The 17313-nt window shown below is 42.8% G+C and overlaps 1 protein-coding gene across 4 annotated transcripts in view; it reads right to left on the reverse strand.

The window, feature by feature from the left end:
- The window catches only part of LOC112250038 (ubiquitin-conjugating enzyme E2 J1), a 37067-nt gene that overhangs the window by 18433 nt on the left and 1321 nt on the right, over positions 1-17313 (reverse strand). The gene's annotated exons all lie outside the window — the stretch shown is intronic.

Raw genomic sequence — 17313 nt, forward strand, 5'->3', positions numbered from 1 at the left:
GAATTTGTAAAAAACAAATCAGATTGACAAAAATATGGCTGAGATGCAAAGAAAGTTCAAGGAGATGGGCTACAAGAATGATAAGATTAAAATTGCCATTGAGAAAAGGGCGGCAGGGTAGCCTAGTGGTTAGAGCGTTGGACTAGTAACCGAAAGGTTGTAAGTTCGAATCCACGAGCTGACATCTGTCGTTCTGCCCCTGAACAGGCAGTTAACCCACTGTTCCTAGGCCGTCATTGAAAATAAGAATTTGTTCTTAACTGACTTGCCTAGTAAAATAAAGGTAAAATTAAAAATAAAAACAAAACATGACCTTTTTCAAGGTCAGTCTCGCAAAAAGACACATTCTTGTGTTCTAACTACCCGCTGTTCAAAGTGCTCTGAACAAATTAAGGGAATTGTTCACAAACATTGGTACATCCTAAAATCTGATGACAGTCTCGGAAATGTGTTTTCGGACCTTCCCTTGGTTGTATTCTCGCGGGGCAGAAATCTCAGAGACCAATTGGTACACTCTGATTTACCACCCCAAGATATTCCTGAACAACGTCTATTTGCGCCCCTACTGGATTGAAATTACAAATGTAATGGCTGTGCTCAATGCAATGGCACTTATAAATGTAGATCCTTCAAACACCCACAAACAAGGAAATCAATCCCAATCAAAGGTGTTATTACATGCTCCACTAAGGCAGTTATTTATCTTATAACTTGTCCTTGTGATAAAAATTATGTAGGTAAAACAAAGCACAAATTAAAAGTATGTATCTCAGAGCATCGTAGCACCATTAGGTGTAAAAACTTTACTTACCCAGTTGCGGCCCACTTCTTGGAGGCAGGCCACTCGATTTAGTCTCTGCGTTATATTGGCATCGAACATGTCAGGAGAGGGGATGACCTTGATAATTTATTGTTAAAAAGAGAGGCTGCCTGGAACTTTAACTTAAAGGCCCTTGCGCCCTTCGGTCTCAACGTAGACTTTGATCTGAAGCCATTCTTGTGACTTTGCCATTGTAATTGTTTGTAAGCTTGTGTAGTCAAATGAATCTATGATCGTATGCTATCCATTTGTTGTTTGTATGCTGTTCTTTGTATGACATTTTAATATTTGATCATTAACCAATGATATTAGGCCACTCTTGGCCATGATTACAGACACCTGTGTCTTTTGACACTACATAAACGAGTCATCCCGCAGTGTGTGTGATCATACCCTGATGAAGACAGCTTGGCTGTCAACGATGGTAATTCAATTTTTGCATCCGAGCTCCTAGAGTGTGCGGCTCTCTTATTTTCAAATGTACCCTCTTTGTTGACACCGACCAGGGTATCAATTCAAATGTGTTGCATTCTAATACAATTTGATTAATTGACAGAGTGCTTGTAATTATACACTGCTCAAAAAAATAAAGGGAACACTTAAACAACACAATGTAACTCCAAGTCAATCACACTTCTGTGAAATCAAACTGTCCACTTAGGAAGCAACACTGATTGACAATACATTTCACATGCTGTTGTGCAAATGTAATAGACAACAGGTGGAAATTATAGGCAATTAGCAAGACACCCCCAATAAAGGAGTGGTTCTGCAGGTGGTGACCACAGGCCACTTCTCAGTTCCTATGCTTCCTGGCTGATGTTTTGGTCACTTTTGAATGCTGGCGATGCTTTCACTCTAGTGGTAGCACGAGACGGAGTCTACAACCCACACAAGTGGCTCAGGTAGTGCAGCTCATCCAGGATGGCACATCAATGCGAGCTGTGGCAAGAAGGTTTGCTGTGTCTGTCAGCGTAATGTCCAGAGCATGGAGGCGCTACCAGGAGACGTGGAGGAGGCCGTAGGAGGGCAACAACCCAGCAGCAGGACCGCTACCTCCACCTTTGTGCAAGGAGGAGCACTGCCAGAGCCCTGCAAAATGACCTCCAGCAGGCCACAAATGTGCATGTGTCTGCTCAAACGGTCAGAAACAGACTCCATGAGGGTGGTATGAGGGCCCGATGTCCACAGGTGGGGGTTATGCTTACGGCCCAACACCGTGCAGGACGTTTGGCATTTGCCAAAGAACACCAAGATTGGCAAATTCGCCACTGGCGCCCTGTGCTCTTCACAGATGAAAGCAGGTTCACACTGAGCACATGTGACAGACGTGACAGTCTGGAGACGCCGTGGAGAACGTTCTGCTGCCTGCAACATCCTCCAGCATGACCGGTTTGGCGGTGGGTCAGTCATGGTGTGGGGTGGCATTTCCATGTGCTCACCAGAGGTAGCCTGACTGCCATTAGGTACCGAGATGAGATCCTCAGACCCCTTGTGAGACCATATGCTGGTGCGGTTGGCCCTGGGTTCCTCCTAATGCAAGACAATGCTAGACCTCATGTGGCTGGAGTGTGTCAGCAGTTCCTGCAAGAGGAAGGCATTGATGCTATGGACTGGCCCGCCCGTTCCCCTGACCTGAATCCAATTGAGCACATCTGGGACATCTTGTCTCGCTCCATCCACCAACGCCACATTGCACCACAGACTGTCCAGGAGTTGGCGGATGCTTTAGTCCAGGTCTGGGAGGAGATCCCTCAGGAGACAATCCGCCACCTCATCAGGAGCATGCCCAGGCGTTGTAGGGAGGTCATACAGGCATGTGGAGGCCACACACACTACTGAGCCTCCTTTTTACTTGTTTTAAGGACATTACATCAAAGTTGGATCAGCCTGTAGTGTGGTTTTCCACTTTAATTTTGAGTGTGACTCCAAATCCAGACCTCCATGGGTTGATAAATTTGATTTCCATTGATCATTTTTGTGTGATTTTGTTGTCAGCACATTCAACTATGTAAAGAAAAAAGTATTTAAGAATATTTCATTCATTCAGATCTAGGATGTGTTATTTTAGTGTTCCCTTTATTTTTTTGAGCAGTGTATATATTAATTTGCAGTGCTTAACATTTGCACAGTGCTTAAAATAATATTCTTCCAGAAGAAAGAACAGTGGATAGTGCTTAAGGACCTTGTATAGTATGAATGAATAGTACAGTAAATATTGAACAAAGACTGTAGGGAGCCAAGAGGTCATGGCAGAAGATATAAAGTACATTAGGAAGTTTTCAGACCCCTTGACTTTTTCCATATTTTGCTACATTACAGCTCTATTCTAAAATTGATTAAATAAAACATTAATCAATCTACACACAATGCCCCACAATGACGAAGCGAAAACAGGTTTTTAGAAATGTTTGCAAATGTATAAAAAAAATGTAAAAAAACAGATACCTTATTTACATACAGTGAGGGAAAAAAGTATTTGATCCTCTGCTGATTTTGTACATTTGCCCACTGACAAAGAAATTATCAGTCTATAATTTTAATGGTAGGTTTATTTGAACAGTGAGAGACAGAATAACAACAAAAAAATCCAGAAAAACTCAATCACAGAGGTCAGATGTTTATTGTAGTTGGCCACCAGGTTTGCACACATCTCAGGAGGGATTTTGTCCCACTCCTCTTTGCAGATCTTTTCCAAGTCATTAATGTTTTGAGGCTGAGGTTTGGGAACTTGAACCTTAACAGAAAAACACCCCCAAAGCATAATGTTTCCACCTCCATGTTTGACGGTGGGGATGGTGTTCTTGGGGTCATAGGCAGCATTCCTCCTCCTCCAAACAAGGCGAGTTGAGTTGATGCCAAAGAGCTACATTTTGGTCTCATCTGACCACAACACTTTCACTCAATTGTCCACTGAATCATTCAGATGTTCCTTGGCAAACTTCAGATGGGCATGTATGTATATGTGCTTTCTTGAGCAGGAGGACTTTGCGGGCGCTGCAGGATTTCAGTCCTTCACGGCGTAGTGGGTTACCAATTGTTTTCTTGGTGACTATGGTCCCAGCTGCCTTGAGATCATTGACAAGATCCTCCCGTGTAGTTCTGGGCTGATTCCTCACCGTTCTCATGATCATTGCAACTCCAAGAGGTGAGATCTTGCATGGACCCCAGACTGAGGGAGATTGACAGTTATTTTGTGTTTCTTCCATTTGCGAATAATCGCACCACCCTTCTCACCAAGCTGCTTGGCGATGGTCTTGTAGCCCATTCCAGCCTTGTGTAGGTCTACAATCTTGTCCCTGACATCCTTGGAGAGCTCTTTGGTCTTGGCCATGGTGGAGAGTTTAGAATCTGATTGATTGCTTCTGTGGACAGGTGTCTTTTATACAGGTAACAAACAGATTAGGAGCCCTCCCTTTAAGAGTGTGCTCCTAATCTCATAAAAGACACCTCGGAGCTAGAAATCTTTCTGATTGAGAGGGGGTCAAATACTTATTTCCCTCATTAAAATGCTAATCACCTTATAACATTTTTGACGTGTATTTCTGGATTTTTTTGTTGTTATTCTGTCTCTCACTGTTCAAATAAACCTAACATTAAAATTATGTACTGATAATTTCTTTGTCAGTGGGCAAACGTACAAAACCAGCAGGGGATCAAATACTTTTCCCCCCTCACTGTAAGTATTTAGACCCTTTGCTATAATACTTCAAATTGAGCTTAGGTACATCCTGTTTCCATTGATCATCGTTGATCATCCTTTCTACAACTAGATTGGAGTCCACCAGTGGTAGATTCAATTGATTGGACATGATTTGGAAAGGCACACACCTGTCTATTTAAAAGGTCCCACAGTTGACAGTGCATGTCAGAGCAAAAAAGGAATTGTCTCAGAGCTCCGAGGCAGGATTATGTCGAAGCACAGATCTAGGGAAGGGTACCAAAACATGTCTGCAGTATTGAAGGTCCCTAATAACACACTGGCCTCAATCATTCTTAAATGGAAGAAGTTTGGAACCACCAAGAGTCTTCTAGAGCTGGCCGCCCAGCCAAACTGACCAATCGGGGGAGAAGGGCCTTGGTCAGGGAGGTGACCAAGAACCCGATGGTCACTCTGACAGAGCTCCAGAGTTCCACTGTGTAGATGGTTGTCCTTCTGGAAGGTTCTCCCATCTCTGCAGCACTCCACCAATCAGGCCTTTATGGTAGAGTGGCCAGACGGAAGCCACTCCTCAGGCACATGACAGCCCGCTTGGAGTTTGCCAAATGGCACCTAAAAGACTCCCAGACCATGAGAAACAAGACTCTTTGGCCTGAATACCAAGCGTCACATCTGGAGGTAAATTGCCACCATCCCTAAGGTAACGCATGGTGATGGCAGCATCATGCTGTGGGGATGTTTTTCAGCAGCAGGGTCTGGGAGACTAGTCAGGATTGAGGGAAAGATGAACGGAGCAAAGTACAGAGAGATCCTTGATGAAAACCTGCTCCAGAATGCTAAGACTGGGGTGAAGTTTCACCTTCCAACAGGGCAACGAACCTAAGCACACAGCCAAGACAACACAGGAGTGGCTTCGGGACAAGTCTCTGAATGTCCTTGAGTGGCCCAGCCAGAGCCCGGACTTGAACTCGATTGGATATCTCTGGAGAGACGCTCCCCATCCAACCTAACAGAGCTTGAGAGGATCTGCAGAGAAGAATGGGAGAAACTCCCCAAATACAAGTGTGCCAAGCTTGTAGCATCATACCCAAGACTTGATTCTGTAATCACTGCCAAAGGTGCTTCAACAAAGTACTGAGTAAAGGGTCAGAATACTTATGTAAATGTATCATTTTTTATTTGGTAGAAATGTGCAAAAATTCTAAAAACCTGTTTTTGCTTTGTTATTGTGTGTAGATTGATGGGGGGGAAAAAAATGTAACCCATTTTAGAATCAGTCTGGAAAAAGTCAAGGGAACTGAATGCTTTCCGAATGCAGTGTATGGTTTGCATGTGTGTGCGCTACAACCTCTGCCCTAATGCATTGGGCCCACAGAAACCCTGGACCGGAGGAGACAGCAAGGGCAATAAATTACAGTGACAGCCACTGAGTTAGCACTGTCCAAACTAGAGCACAACTCTCCAGCAGGTCTTCACACAACAAGCCTGCAAAGCAGAGCGAGCAATCCTTTCTCTCGCTCTCCCCAGCAGCAACAGATGATGCAATCATACAAAGGAGGAGCTACTGTGGAGGAGGACCATGTCTAAAAAAAAAGTGAGGGAGTCTACAGTATATAGTGCCCTCCGTAATTATTGGGACAGTGAAGCATTTGTTCTTCTTTTGGCTCTGTACTCCAGCACTTTGGATCTGATGATGATACATTGACTACGAGGTTAAAGTGCAGAATGTCAGCTTTAATTTGAGGGCATCTTCATCCATATTAAATTACAGCACTTTTTGTACATAGTCCACCGCCTGCCCCCATTTAAGGGGACCAAAACTATTGGGACAAACTCACTTATGTGTATTAAAGTAGTCAAATGTTTAGTATTTGGTCCCGTATTCCTAGCACACAATGATTTTATCAAGCTTGTGACTCTACAAACTTGTTGGATGCATTTGCTATTTGTTTTGGTTGTGTTCCATTTTATTTTGCACCCAATAGAAATTAATGGTAAATAATGTTTTGTAGCATTTTGGAGTTACTTTTATTGTAAATAAGAATAGAATATATTTCTAAACACTTCTACATTAATGTAGATGCTACCATGATTATGGATAGTACTGAATGAATCGTAAATAATGATGAGCGATTAAGTTAGACGCACAAATATCATACACCCACAAAAATGATAACCTCCCGTTATTGTAATGGTGTCTTGGGGGTATGATATTTGTGTGTCTAACTTTATCACTGTCCCAATAATTACAGAGGGCACTGTATGTGGACGTGTGGATACAGATTTTCACAATGTTTAAGTTGATACCTCCCGTCTATCTCTACTGCTGTGGGGTGGCAGACAAAATCTTCCACTTGGGACTTCTTTGCGGTTCAGCGATGGGGAAATGATTGTGACGGAGGTGAGATACGGTATCAGAGGCGGGCATGCCAGGCTTGTTATGTTGAGGGCCACTTGGAGTGTCTCAGCTCCATGTCTCATTCAGCCTGATTACGGTGATGACTGGGTGTCTGTCAGCACCAGGCTTTGATGGCATGGCCAATGGTGACTCAGACACTGCCTGTGCCACTAAGCTCTCCAGTCATGGGTCTGATCCCCGGGCCATGGCAGCTGTCAACAGTTTGTCCGGTAATATGTGGGGTCCCCCTCCAACTCCAACTTCGGCATGGTGGTTGTCTCTCTTAGCAGCTGGCTGACTAATATTCTGAGATTTCACAGAAAACACCCACTATTGGACTAACCAGGTTTAATACAGTAGGCTGGTGGGATGAAGAGCAAAATATTGTATACTGAGTGGTTTCAATTGGGATTTGATTTGACAGGTCCTTGGAGGGTTGATTTCCAGATAAAACTAGCAGTTTGGTCGGCTTGTGCACACCACCCCCCTCTGTGATGATTATCTGGAAGAGACAGCTGCCATGAGAGGGAACATACAGTATAGGGCTACATAGCTTACACTTCCTATTCCTATTGTGCATTTAGCCTGCCTACCTTGTCCTAAAGTTGCAATTGCCCATTTGTTACTAGGCAAATAGGCTATATGTAAACTTCTAACTCTGAATCTGGGGAGTTCGATGCATAGCCTAATTGTTCAAGGGCTATATTATAATGAGTGTAAGGTTAAGTAAAAATGTGTGTTATGGCCATGTGAGCACTCCGTTCTTCTGAGCTGAATCTATCCTGGAGCGCCACTAAGCACTCTAAGAACCACCCGGCCTCAAGTCCAATTCGTTTGGTTTGGGGATTAAGCACTGGCTCCCACTACTGAAAGAGATGCAGCTGCCTTAAAAAAAATCACTTGGCACTCTGGTTGTGGCGGGGAGATAAAAAAAGCATGAAGAGAATAAAAAGCCTAGTTATTTTTTTTCCTGCATGTGGGTGGTCAAATTGGCATGGTCTTGGAGTAGTCTGATATAGCTTAGTCTGCACTCGTGTTTCCCGGGGGATAGCAAGGTGAGATGCAGTTCTCAGACCCCTCCTCCGACAGCGAACATGCCCCCTCGTATAGGCTAAACTACTCAGCCGTCCCTCATTAAAGCCACTGTGGGATCAGGGGCTTTTGAAAGTGAGAGTCAGGCTATCGGTTAAGCATGGTGAGTTATTGTAAAAATTCACAAGTTAGAGCTAAAATAATAAGAAAGAAATCCTTGACAACAGTATTGCATAATTTTGCCAGTAAGAATCCAGCTGTTCAAAATCATATAATAAACTAGATCAGGACAACAGTAACATCAAGCTTTACATGACAGTGCTCTTACCACAGCTCACAGACTTTTCATCAATACTGATACTCACTGCTGATACACAGGGACCAGATGTTGCAGACAGACAGTGACGTTTTTTTCTTCACTGGATCAGTTGATTGCTCTGCTGAATACAATCAAAGTTCCTCACGCCTCATTACTTGGAGACTTGGTTAGCATCGGAGTGGAACTCTTGTTCTCAACTAGCCTACCTGGTTAAATAAAGGTGAAATAAAAACTCTACACATGTGAAGCACTTATCTCCCTATGGAAGTTGTCAATGCTGTGACTGTCCCTAAAAACGAACAGACAGACTAGGGCTGGATCTCTGCCCGTTGGTCCTCCTCAAACACCCGGATGCACTTTGACAGGAACCCAAAACCCTCATTGGTTTTCTATTGGCTGCATCCCAAATGGCACTGTATTCCCTTTATAGTGCACTACAAAACATTAGGAACACCTTCCTAATATTGAGTTGCACCCCCTTTAACCCTAAGAATAGACTCAATTTGTTGTGTGAAAAACCCAGCAGCGTTGCACTTCTTGACATTCAAACCAGTGCACCTGAGACCTACTATCATACCTCTTTTAAAAAGGCACTTAAAAGTGCGCAGAAGACGTGGATGTCGATAAAGGCAGCTCCCCGCACCTTAACCTGTCCATTCCCTTCATCTACATCTGGATTTAATAGGTGACATCAATAAGGGATCATAGCTTCCACCTAGATTCACATGTTCAATCTGTCATGGAAAGAGCAGGTGTTCCTAATGTTTTATACACTCAGCGCACTACTTTTGACCAGAGCCCTGGGAATAGGGTGCCATTTGGGACACATTTTATGTGGAGTGCTTTTTTAGCCATGTCTCATAATAACAATGAGTGGGAGTGAAAGAAGAAAAGCCTCTGCTGCCACATGGGCCTCCGGACTCCAGTGGTGAGAAGGGTTTCGGTCAATGGCCCTGGGAGATAGGATTATAATCCTGTACACAAAATCGTTTTACGTAACGCATTTTAGTGTTTGCAGCTGGGGGCGATTCAGGCAGGGTTTGTCCTGTGAACAGGGAGACACCATTATGTAACCACTTTTAACCAAACTCTTAAGAAGACACGATAGGGTTTAGAGACATAGGTGATGACGGAAAACTTGGCGCTCACTACTGACCACTCCCCTTTCCAAACGTAGAGAAGGGCTACGTCCCAAATGGCACTCATTTTTATTTCTCATGTATTTTTCTTCTACCATGTCATTTTTTTAGTACTACATTGATATTGATCACTGAATTGTTGAGTTTAGAGCTTGCAAGAACGACATTTCACAGCACTTGTGCACAAGACATTAAAACTTGAAACTATTACCTATATAGTGAACTACCTTTGACCAGAGCCCTATGAGTTGTGCACTATATAGGGAATAGGGTGCCATTTGGGATGGGAACAATGTTTTGGTTGTGGGTTTCTAATGCTGTTTGTTCACAGCTGTCTGCTCTCCAAACTGGGAGGTAATGCCAGGTCTCAGAGACAAAAGGCGGAAAGTGATACTCTAAACATAGGATCTTCATTTGCTTTTCCACACAGAGGGCAAACTGTAATTGCATTATTTTACAATGTGAATAATTCCTCTAGTTCCCCATAATATAATTGAACTACTACAAAGTGTTGCAGCCTTATCCTTCTTTTGACCCCATTTCAAAACTGGAACCAAGTTTTTTTATTTGATAATTTCTCTAACTCAACTATTGCCTCAGACTTATTTCTCAAAATCCAAACTCTAGCTAACCCAAGCCTTATTGTAAGCCCTTCTACCCTTACCTTAAATCCAGCTCACTTGCCAACCAACACCAAGTGTGCAAGGACAAGACAGCTTTGATCAATATTCTGATCAGAGAGAATTCTACCTCTATACCTGATCTAGTGTGACAGAAGCGACAGGCAAAAAATGCTTCATGCTAAAACAAGGTCTCGGTACATTTCGATTATCTTGACAAAGCCCGAGGCAAATGCCACAGAAGGCAGAAAATGAAATCTAGAAACCATCTCTAATTTGATCGAATGTGAAACCACAGAACCTGTGAACACATGGATCTTAGTGCAACTGATTGGAACTGGTTGAAAGTGGCATGTTCTTCCCGCCCACTCAGTAACAAGTTAACTACTGACTTTCAGCATGCATATAGAGAAGGGCACTCAACTTGTACTACACAGACTCTGATGACTGATGATTGTTAAAGGAAATTGATAATAAGATTAAGGCTGTCCCTGACAAAACATTTCTGGAGTCGACTGAAAGTCGTCTGTTCTTTCGACCAATCGATTAGTCCAAATGTTTAAACATGTATTTTTCCAAGACACACCCTATGTGTTTTAATAAAATCAACTAAACTCAGCAAAAAAAAGAAACATCCCCTCACTGTCAACTGCGTTTATTTTCAGCAAACTTAACGTGTAAATATTTGTATGAACATAACAAGGCTCAACAACTGAGACATAAACTGAACGAGTTCCACAGACATGTGACTAACAGAAATGGAATCATGTTGTCCTGAACAAAGGGGGGGGGGGTCAAAATCAAAAGGAATAGCGGGTATCTGGTGTGGCCACCAGCTGCATTAAGTACTGCAGTGCATCTCCTCCTCATGGACTGCATCAGATTTGCCAGTTCTTGCTGTGAAATGTTACCCCACTCTTCCACCAAGGCACCTGCAAGTTCCCAGACATTTCTGGGGGGAATGGCCCTAGCCCTCACACTCCGATCCAACAGGTCCCAGACGTGCTCAATGGGATTGAGATCCGGGCTCTTCGCTGGCCATGGCAGAACACTGACATTCCTGTCTTGCAGAAAATCCCGCACAGAAAGAGCAGTATGTCTGGTGGCATTGTCATGCTGCAGGGTCATGTTAGGATGAGCCTGCAGGAAGGGTACCACACGAGGGAGGAGGATGTCTTCCCTGTAACGCACAGCGTTGAGATTGCCTGCAATGACAACAAGCTCAGTCCTATGATGCTGTGACACACAGACCATGACTGACCCTCCACCTCCAAATCGATCCTGCTCCAGAGTACAGGCCTCGGTGAAACGCTCATTCCTTAGACGATAAACGCGAATCTGACCATCACCCCTGGTGAGACAAAACTGCGACTCGTCAGTGAAGAGCAGCCTCTCCAGCCTCTCTCAGCCTATTGCGGACAGTCTGAGAACTGATGGAGGGATTGTGTGTTCCTGGTGTAACTCGGGCAGTTGTTGTTGCCATCCTGTACCTGTCCCGCAGGTGTGATGTTCGGATGTACCGATCCTGTGCAGGTGTTGTTACACGTGGTCTGCCACTGTGAGGACGGTCAGCTGTCCATCCTGTCTCCCTGTAGTGCTGTCTTAGGCGTCTCACAGTATGGACATTGCAATTTATTGCCCTGGCCACATCTGCAGTCCTCATGTCTCCTTGCAGCATGCCTAAGGCACGTTCATGCAGATGAGCAGGAACCCTGGGAATCTTTCTTTTGGTGTTTTTCAGAGTCGGTAGAAAGGCCTCTTTAGTGTCCTAAGTTTTCATAACTGTGACCTTAATTGCCTACCGTCTGTAAGCTGTTAGTGTCTTAACGACCGTTCCACAGGTGCTTGTTCATTAATTGTTTATGGTTCATTGAACAAGCATGGGAAACAGTGTTTAAACCCTTTACAATGAAGATCTGTGAAAGACATGGTCTTGAAAAAGGGACGTTTATTTTTTGCTGGTTTTATGCATTGAGCTTGTCTGAAGCTTTCAGCTTATCATTTGATGAAATAAGACAAATGCCTCAAGAGGGCGCCATAGATCTATATCACCAGAAGAAAAAAACAACCTGATGTCAGATATGTACAGTGATCTCCACTTATATTGGCACCCTTGGTAAATATGAGCAAAATGGGCTGTAATAAAAATGTCTTTGCTGTTTATCCTCTTGGTCTTTCATTCAAAATATTCACAAAAAATCTAACCTTTAATTGAAGTAAAATGATTGAAAATTAAATAAATATTTTTCTTCAAAACATGTGTGCCACAATTATTGGCACCCCTAGAAATTCTTAAGTAAAATCTAACTGAAGTATTTCCCATGCATATTTTACGTTAAGTTCACCTGAGTGATTAGGAATACTTAAGTGGTAAGCCATAACTTCCTGTTTCACTGGGGTATACATATGAGGTGACATACAGGCCAAGCTCCCATTGTCATCCATCACTATGGGAAAGACCCGAGAATACAATAATGATGTGCGACAAAAGGCTGTTGAGCTGCACAAATCAGGAAATGGCTGTGAGAAAATAGCTCAATGATTGAAAATGTCCATTTCCACTATCAGGGCAATAATAAAGAAGTTTAAAGCAACTGGAGATGTTTACAATCGGCCTGGAGGAGGATGTGTGTCTATATTGACACCACACACAGTGAGGAGGATGGTTAGAGGGGCCAAAAAATCTCCAAGAATCACAGCTGGAGAATTGCAGACGTTAGTTGGGTCTTGGGGTCAGAAAGTCTCCAAAACTATGATCAGATGCCACCTACATAACCACAAGTTGTTTGGGAGAGTTGCCATAAAAAAGCCGTTGCTGTAATCAAACAACAATCTCAAGCACCTACAGTTTGCCAAACGTTACTGGAACTTTCAATGGGACCAGGTTCTATGGTCAGATGAGACTAAAATAGAGCTTTTTGGAAACAAACACCAGAGGTGGGTTTGGCGTAGAACGAAAGATATCCATGCAGAAAAGTACCTCATCACCACTGTGAATGATGGTGGTGGATCTTTGATGTTGTGGGCCTGTTTTTCTTCCAAAGGCTCTGGACAACTTGTTAGGATACATAGTATCATATCAAGTACCAGCAGATATTACATCAAAACCTTACTGCCTCTGCTAGGAAGCTTAAACTGGGCCTTGGTTGGATCTTCCAGCAGGACAATGAACCAAAGCACACCTCAAAATCAACACAAAAATGGTTCACTGACCACAGAATCAAGGTTTTGCCATGGCCATCCCAGTCCCCTGGCCTAAACCTCATGGAAAACCTGTGGGATGAGCTGAAGAGGAGAGTCCACAAGCGTGGACCTCAGAATCCTAAGGATCTGGAGAGATTATGTATGGAGGAATGGTCTCCGATCACTTGCCATGTGTTCTCCAACTTCCTTACACATTATAGAAGAAGACTCAGAACTGTTATCTTGGAAAAAGGGAGGTTGCACACAGTATTGAATGAAGGTGTACCAATAATTGTGGCACACATAAAAATTAAAAATAAATGTTAAGAATGTATTTTTTCTTTCAATTATTTTACTTTAATTAAAAGTTGAATGACCAAGAGGATAAAACATATATTTGTTGTTTACAGCCTGTTTTGCTCATATTTACCAAGCGCGCCAATATTAGTGGAGGGCACTGTACAGTGCGGTGCGGTGTCCCTCAGGGCAGTTGCCTTGGGCCATTATTCTTTCCTATTTTTACAAATCATTTGCCACTGGTCATAGACAACGCTAGAATGACTATAAATGTGGATGATTCCACATTCACAGGTCAGCACCCAAAGCCACTGAGCTCACTAAAATTATAAATAAGGAGCTGCAGTCAGTATTGGAATGGGTGATTCATAATAAATTGGTCTTAAATACATCTAAAACTAAAAGCACTGTATTTGGTTCAAAACATTCTATAAAACCTAAATCTCAACTGGAGTTGTACATAAACTGTGACCATTAAGGAAGTTGAGGAAGCTAAACTCCTAGGTATAACATTGGATGATCAATTATCATGGGCATGTCATATTGACAAAGTTGTTGTGAAGATGGGGAGGGGTATGTCTGTTATAAAAAGATGTTCTGTGTTTTTGACACAAATTAACTGTACTAGTTGTTCAGGCTCTGGTATTGTCTCATCTTGATAACTGTCTGCTAATATGGTCAAGTGCAGCAAAGAAAGACCTACCAAAACTGCATCGTGCTCAAAACTGAGTAGCACCCCTTGCCCTTAACTGCACATACAGAACTAACAACAACAACATGCATACCTGTCTTTCCTTGTTGAGGGTTGACAAGAGATGAACTGCTTATTTTCTAGTTATGAGATATATTACTGTCATAAATTCCAGATTGTCTGCATAATAAAATAACATTCACCTCGAACACGGGTCCATAAGACATGCCACCAGTGTAGGGCTGGGCGATATGGCCAAAATATCATATCACAATATTTACATAAAAATAGACGCTATAACGGTATTTTATGTTTTTGAATAATTAAAAATATGTACATTTGCTTTGAGTAGTCCGTGAACCTAGGGTGGCAACACAGTGCATTCATAAAGTATTCAGACACCTTCTCTTTTTCCACATTTTGTTACGTTACAGCCTTATTCTGAAATGGATTTAATGGTTTGTTTTATCCCCTTAATCTATACACAATACTCTATAATGACAAAGCAAAACAGGTTGACATTTTTGCACATTTTTTTTTTTTAAACACTACTGAAATATCACATTTACATAAGTATTCAGACCCTTCACTCAGTAATTTGTTGAAGCACCTTTGGTAGCGATTACTGCCTCGAGTCTTCTTGGGTATGATGCTACAAGCTTGGCACACCTGCATTTGGGGAGTTTCTCCCATTCTTCTCCACAGATCCTCTCAAGCTCTGTCAGGCTCTTCAGAGATGTTCGATCGGGTTCAAGTTCAGGTTCTGGCTGGGCCACTCAAGGACATTCAGAGACTTGTCCCGAAGCCACTCCTGCGTAGTCTTGGCTTGGTTCTTAAGATCCTTGAACTGTTGGAATGTAAACCTAAACCCCAATCTGAGGTCCTGGGGCAGGTTTTCATCAATGATCTCTCTGTACTTTGCTCCGTTCATCTTTCCCTCAAACCTGACTAATTTCCCAGTCCCTGCCGCTGAAAAACATCCCCACAGCATGATGCTGCCACCACCATGCTTCACAGTAGGGATGGTATTGGCGAGGTGATGAGCAGTGCCTGGTCTCCTCCAGACGTGACACTTGGCATTCAGGCCAAAAACTTCAATTTTGGTTTCATTATACCAGAGAATCTTGTTTCTCATGGTCTGAGAGTCCTTTAGGTGCCTTTGGCAAACTCCAAGCGGGCGCTCATGCGCCTTTTACTGAGGAGTGGCTTCTGTCTGGCCACTCTAACATAAAGGGCTGATTGGTGGAGTGATGCAGAGATGGTTGTCCCTCTGGAAGGTTCTCTCATCTCCACAGAGGAACTCCGGAGCTCTGTCAGAGTGACATTCGGGTTCTTGGCCACCTCCCTGACCAAGGCCCTTCGCCCTGTTGCTCAGTTTGGCAAGGCGGCCAGCTCTAGGAAGAGTCTTGGTGGTTCCAAACTTCTTCCATTTAAGAATGATTGAGGCCATTGTGTTCTTGGGGACCTTCAGTGCTACAGAATTATTTTTTGGTACCCTTCCCCAGATCTGTGCCTGGACACAATCCCATCTCCGAGCTCTAAAGACAATTCCTTCGACCTCATGGCTTGGTTTTTGCTCTGACATGCACTGTCAACTGTGGAACCTTATATAGACAGGTGTGTGCCTTTCCAAACCTTTTCCAATCAACTGAATTACCACAGGTAGACTCCAATCAAGTTGTAGAAACATCTCAAGGATGATCAATGGAAACAGAATGCACCAGAGCTCAATTTCGAGTCTCATAGCAAAGGGTCTGAATACTTATGTAAATAAGTATTCCAACTTGCCTAGTTAAATAAAGGTTAAATGAAATAAATGTTAAAAAAACAAGGTATTTTTTATTTTTTATAAATTTGCAAACATTTCTAAAAACCTGTTGTCCCTTTGTCATTTTGGGGTATTGTGTGTAGATTGACGAGGGGGAAAAAATGATTCAACTTAACGAAATGTGGAAAAAGTGAAAGGTTCTGAATACTTTCCGAATGCACTAAGTGATTTCAATGGGCATTTTTCCATTCTGATTGTTTTATACTGTTCAATTCAACCAAAATACATTTTCTGCATTTATCAATTTCTGCATTTCCTGCACTCATTTGAGGTCATTGCCACACTGAAATGTAGGGCTGCATAATATGGGCTTTGACTTTTAGAGAGAATTTAGAGAGAAACACTTGGGTGAACTGTTGGAATCATGGAAATAGAATAATTTTTCTAACTCTATAGTTAGAATATAATAGCTGTGGGGCTCCCGAGTGCGCAGCTGTGTATGGCACTACATCTCAGTGCTAGAGGCATCACTCCAGACCCTGGTTCGATTCCAGGGTGTATCACAACCGGCCGTGATTGGGAGTCCCATAGGGCGGCGCATAATTGTCCCAGCGTCGTCCGGGTTAGGGTTTGTTCCGGGGTAGGCCGTCATTGTAAATAAGAATTTGTTCTTAACTGACTTGTCTAGTTGAATAAAGGTTACATTTAAAACATTTAAAAAATAGTGGGCACTTTGAATACAGTGATTGACATGACAACAAATGAAAATGCCAGGGAGGAGTTATTGTGAAAAAGTATAAACCAAAAAGTTCCCTAGGCACCCTATAATTTTTGGCTACATTGAATGTTCTCTCTTAGCTACTTCATGCATGTATAGCTAGTTACGTTTTCTCTTACTAGCTTACTAAGAAAAGACAAACTAGCTGTTTGCAGATGTAAGAAACACAAACTGATAGTGTAATTACAGAACACTATTGGATTTATATTAAGAAGCAGTGAAAACAGCATCCTTATCATCAACATAGTTGCATGTGCTGCATTGACCATGCAGAGACTGAGCGCAAGAGACTCGTGGTCGAGAAGGAACAACAAATGTACTCCTTGAGTGACAGGGAGCGGGGCTAGTTCTGTGTGGAAAGCGGCATGGAGAGAGAGAGTGGAGAGAGATTACTTAAGTAGCGAAGTAAACTATAAAAATGGAAGCTACACACGGCATATCACATTTAACAAACCAAACATTCAAATACCATTACAGAAGGTAGAGTAAAAACCCACACCGGTGTGCATCAATACTGGTATATCGTAAAATACGGTATACCGCCCAGCCATACACCAGGGGTCTCTTCACAGTCCCCAAGTCCAAAACAAATTCACGGTAATGCAGC

This window comes from Oncorhynchus tshawytscha, linkage group LG05 (assembly GCF_018296145.1).
Source record: "Oncorhynchus tshawytscha isolate Ot180627B linkage group LG05, Otsh_v2.0, whole genome shotgun sequence".
Classification (NCBI taxonomy): domain Eukaryota; kingdom Metazoa; phylum Chordata; class Actinopteri; order Salmoniformes; family Salmonidae; genus Oncorhynchus; species Oncorhynchus tshawytscha.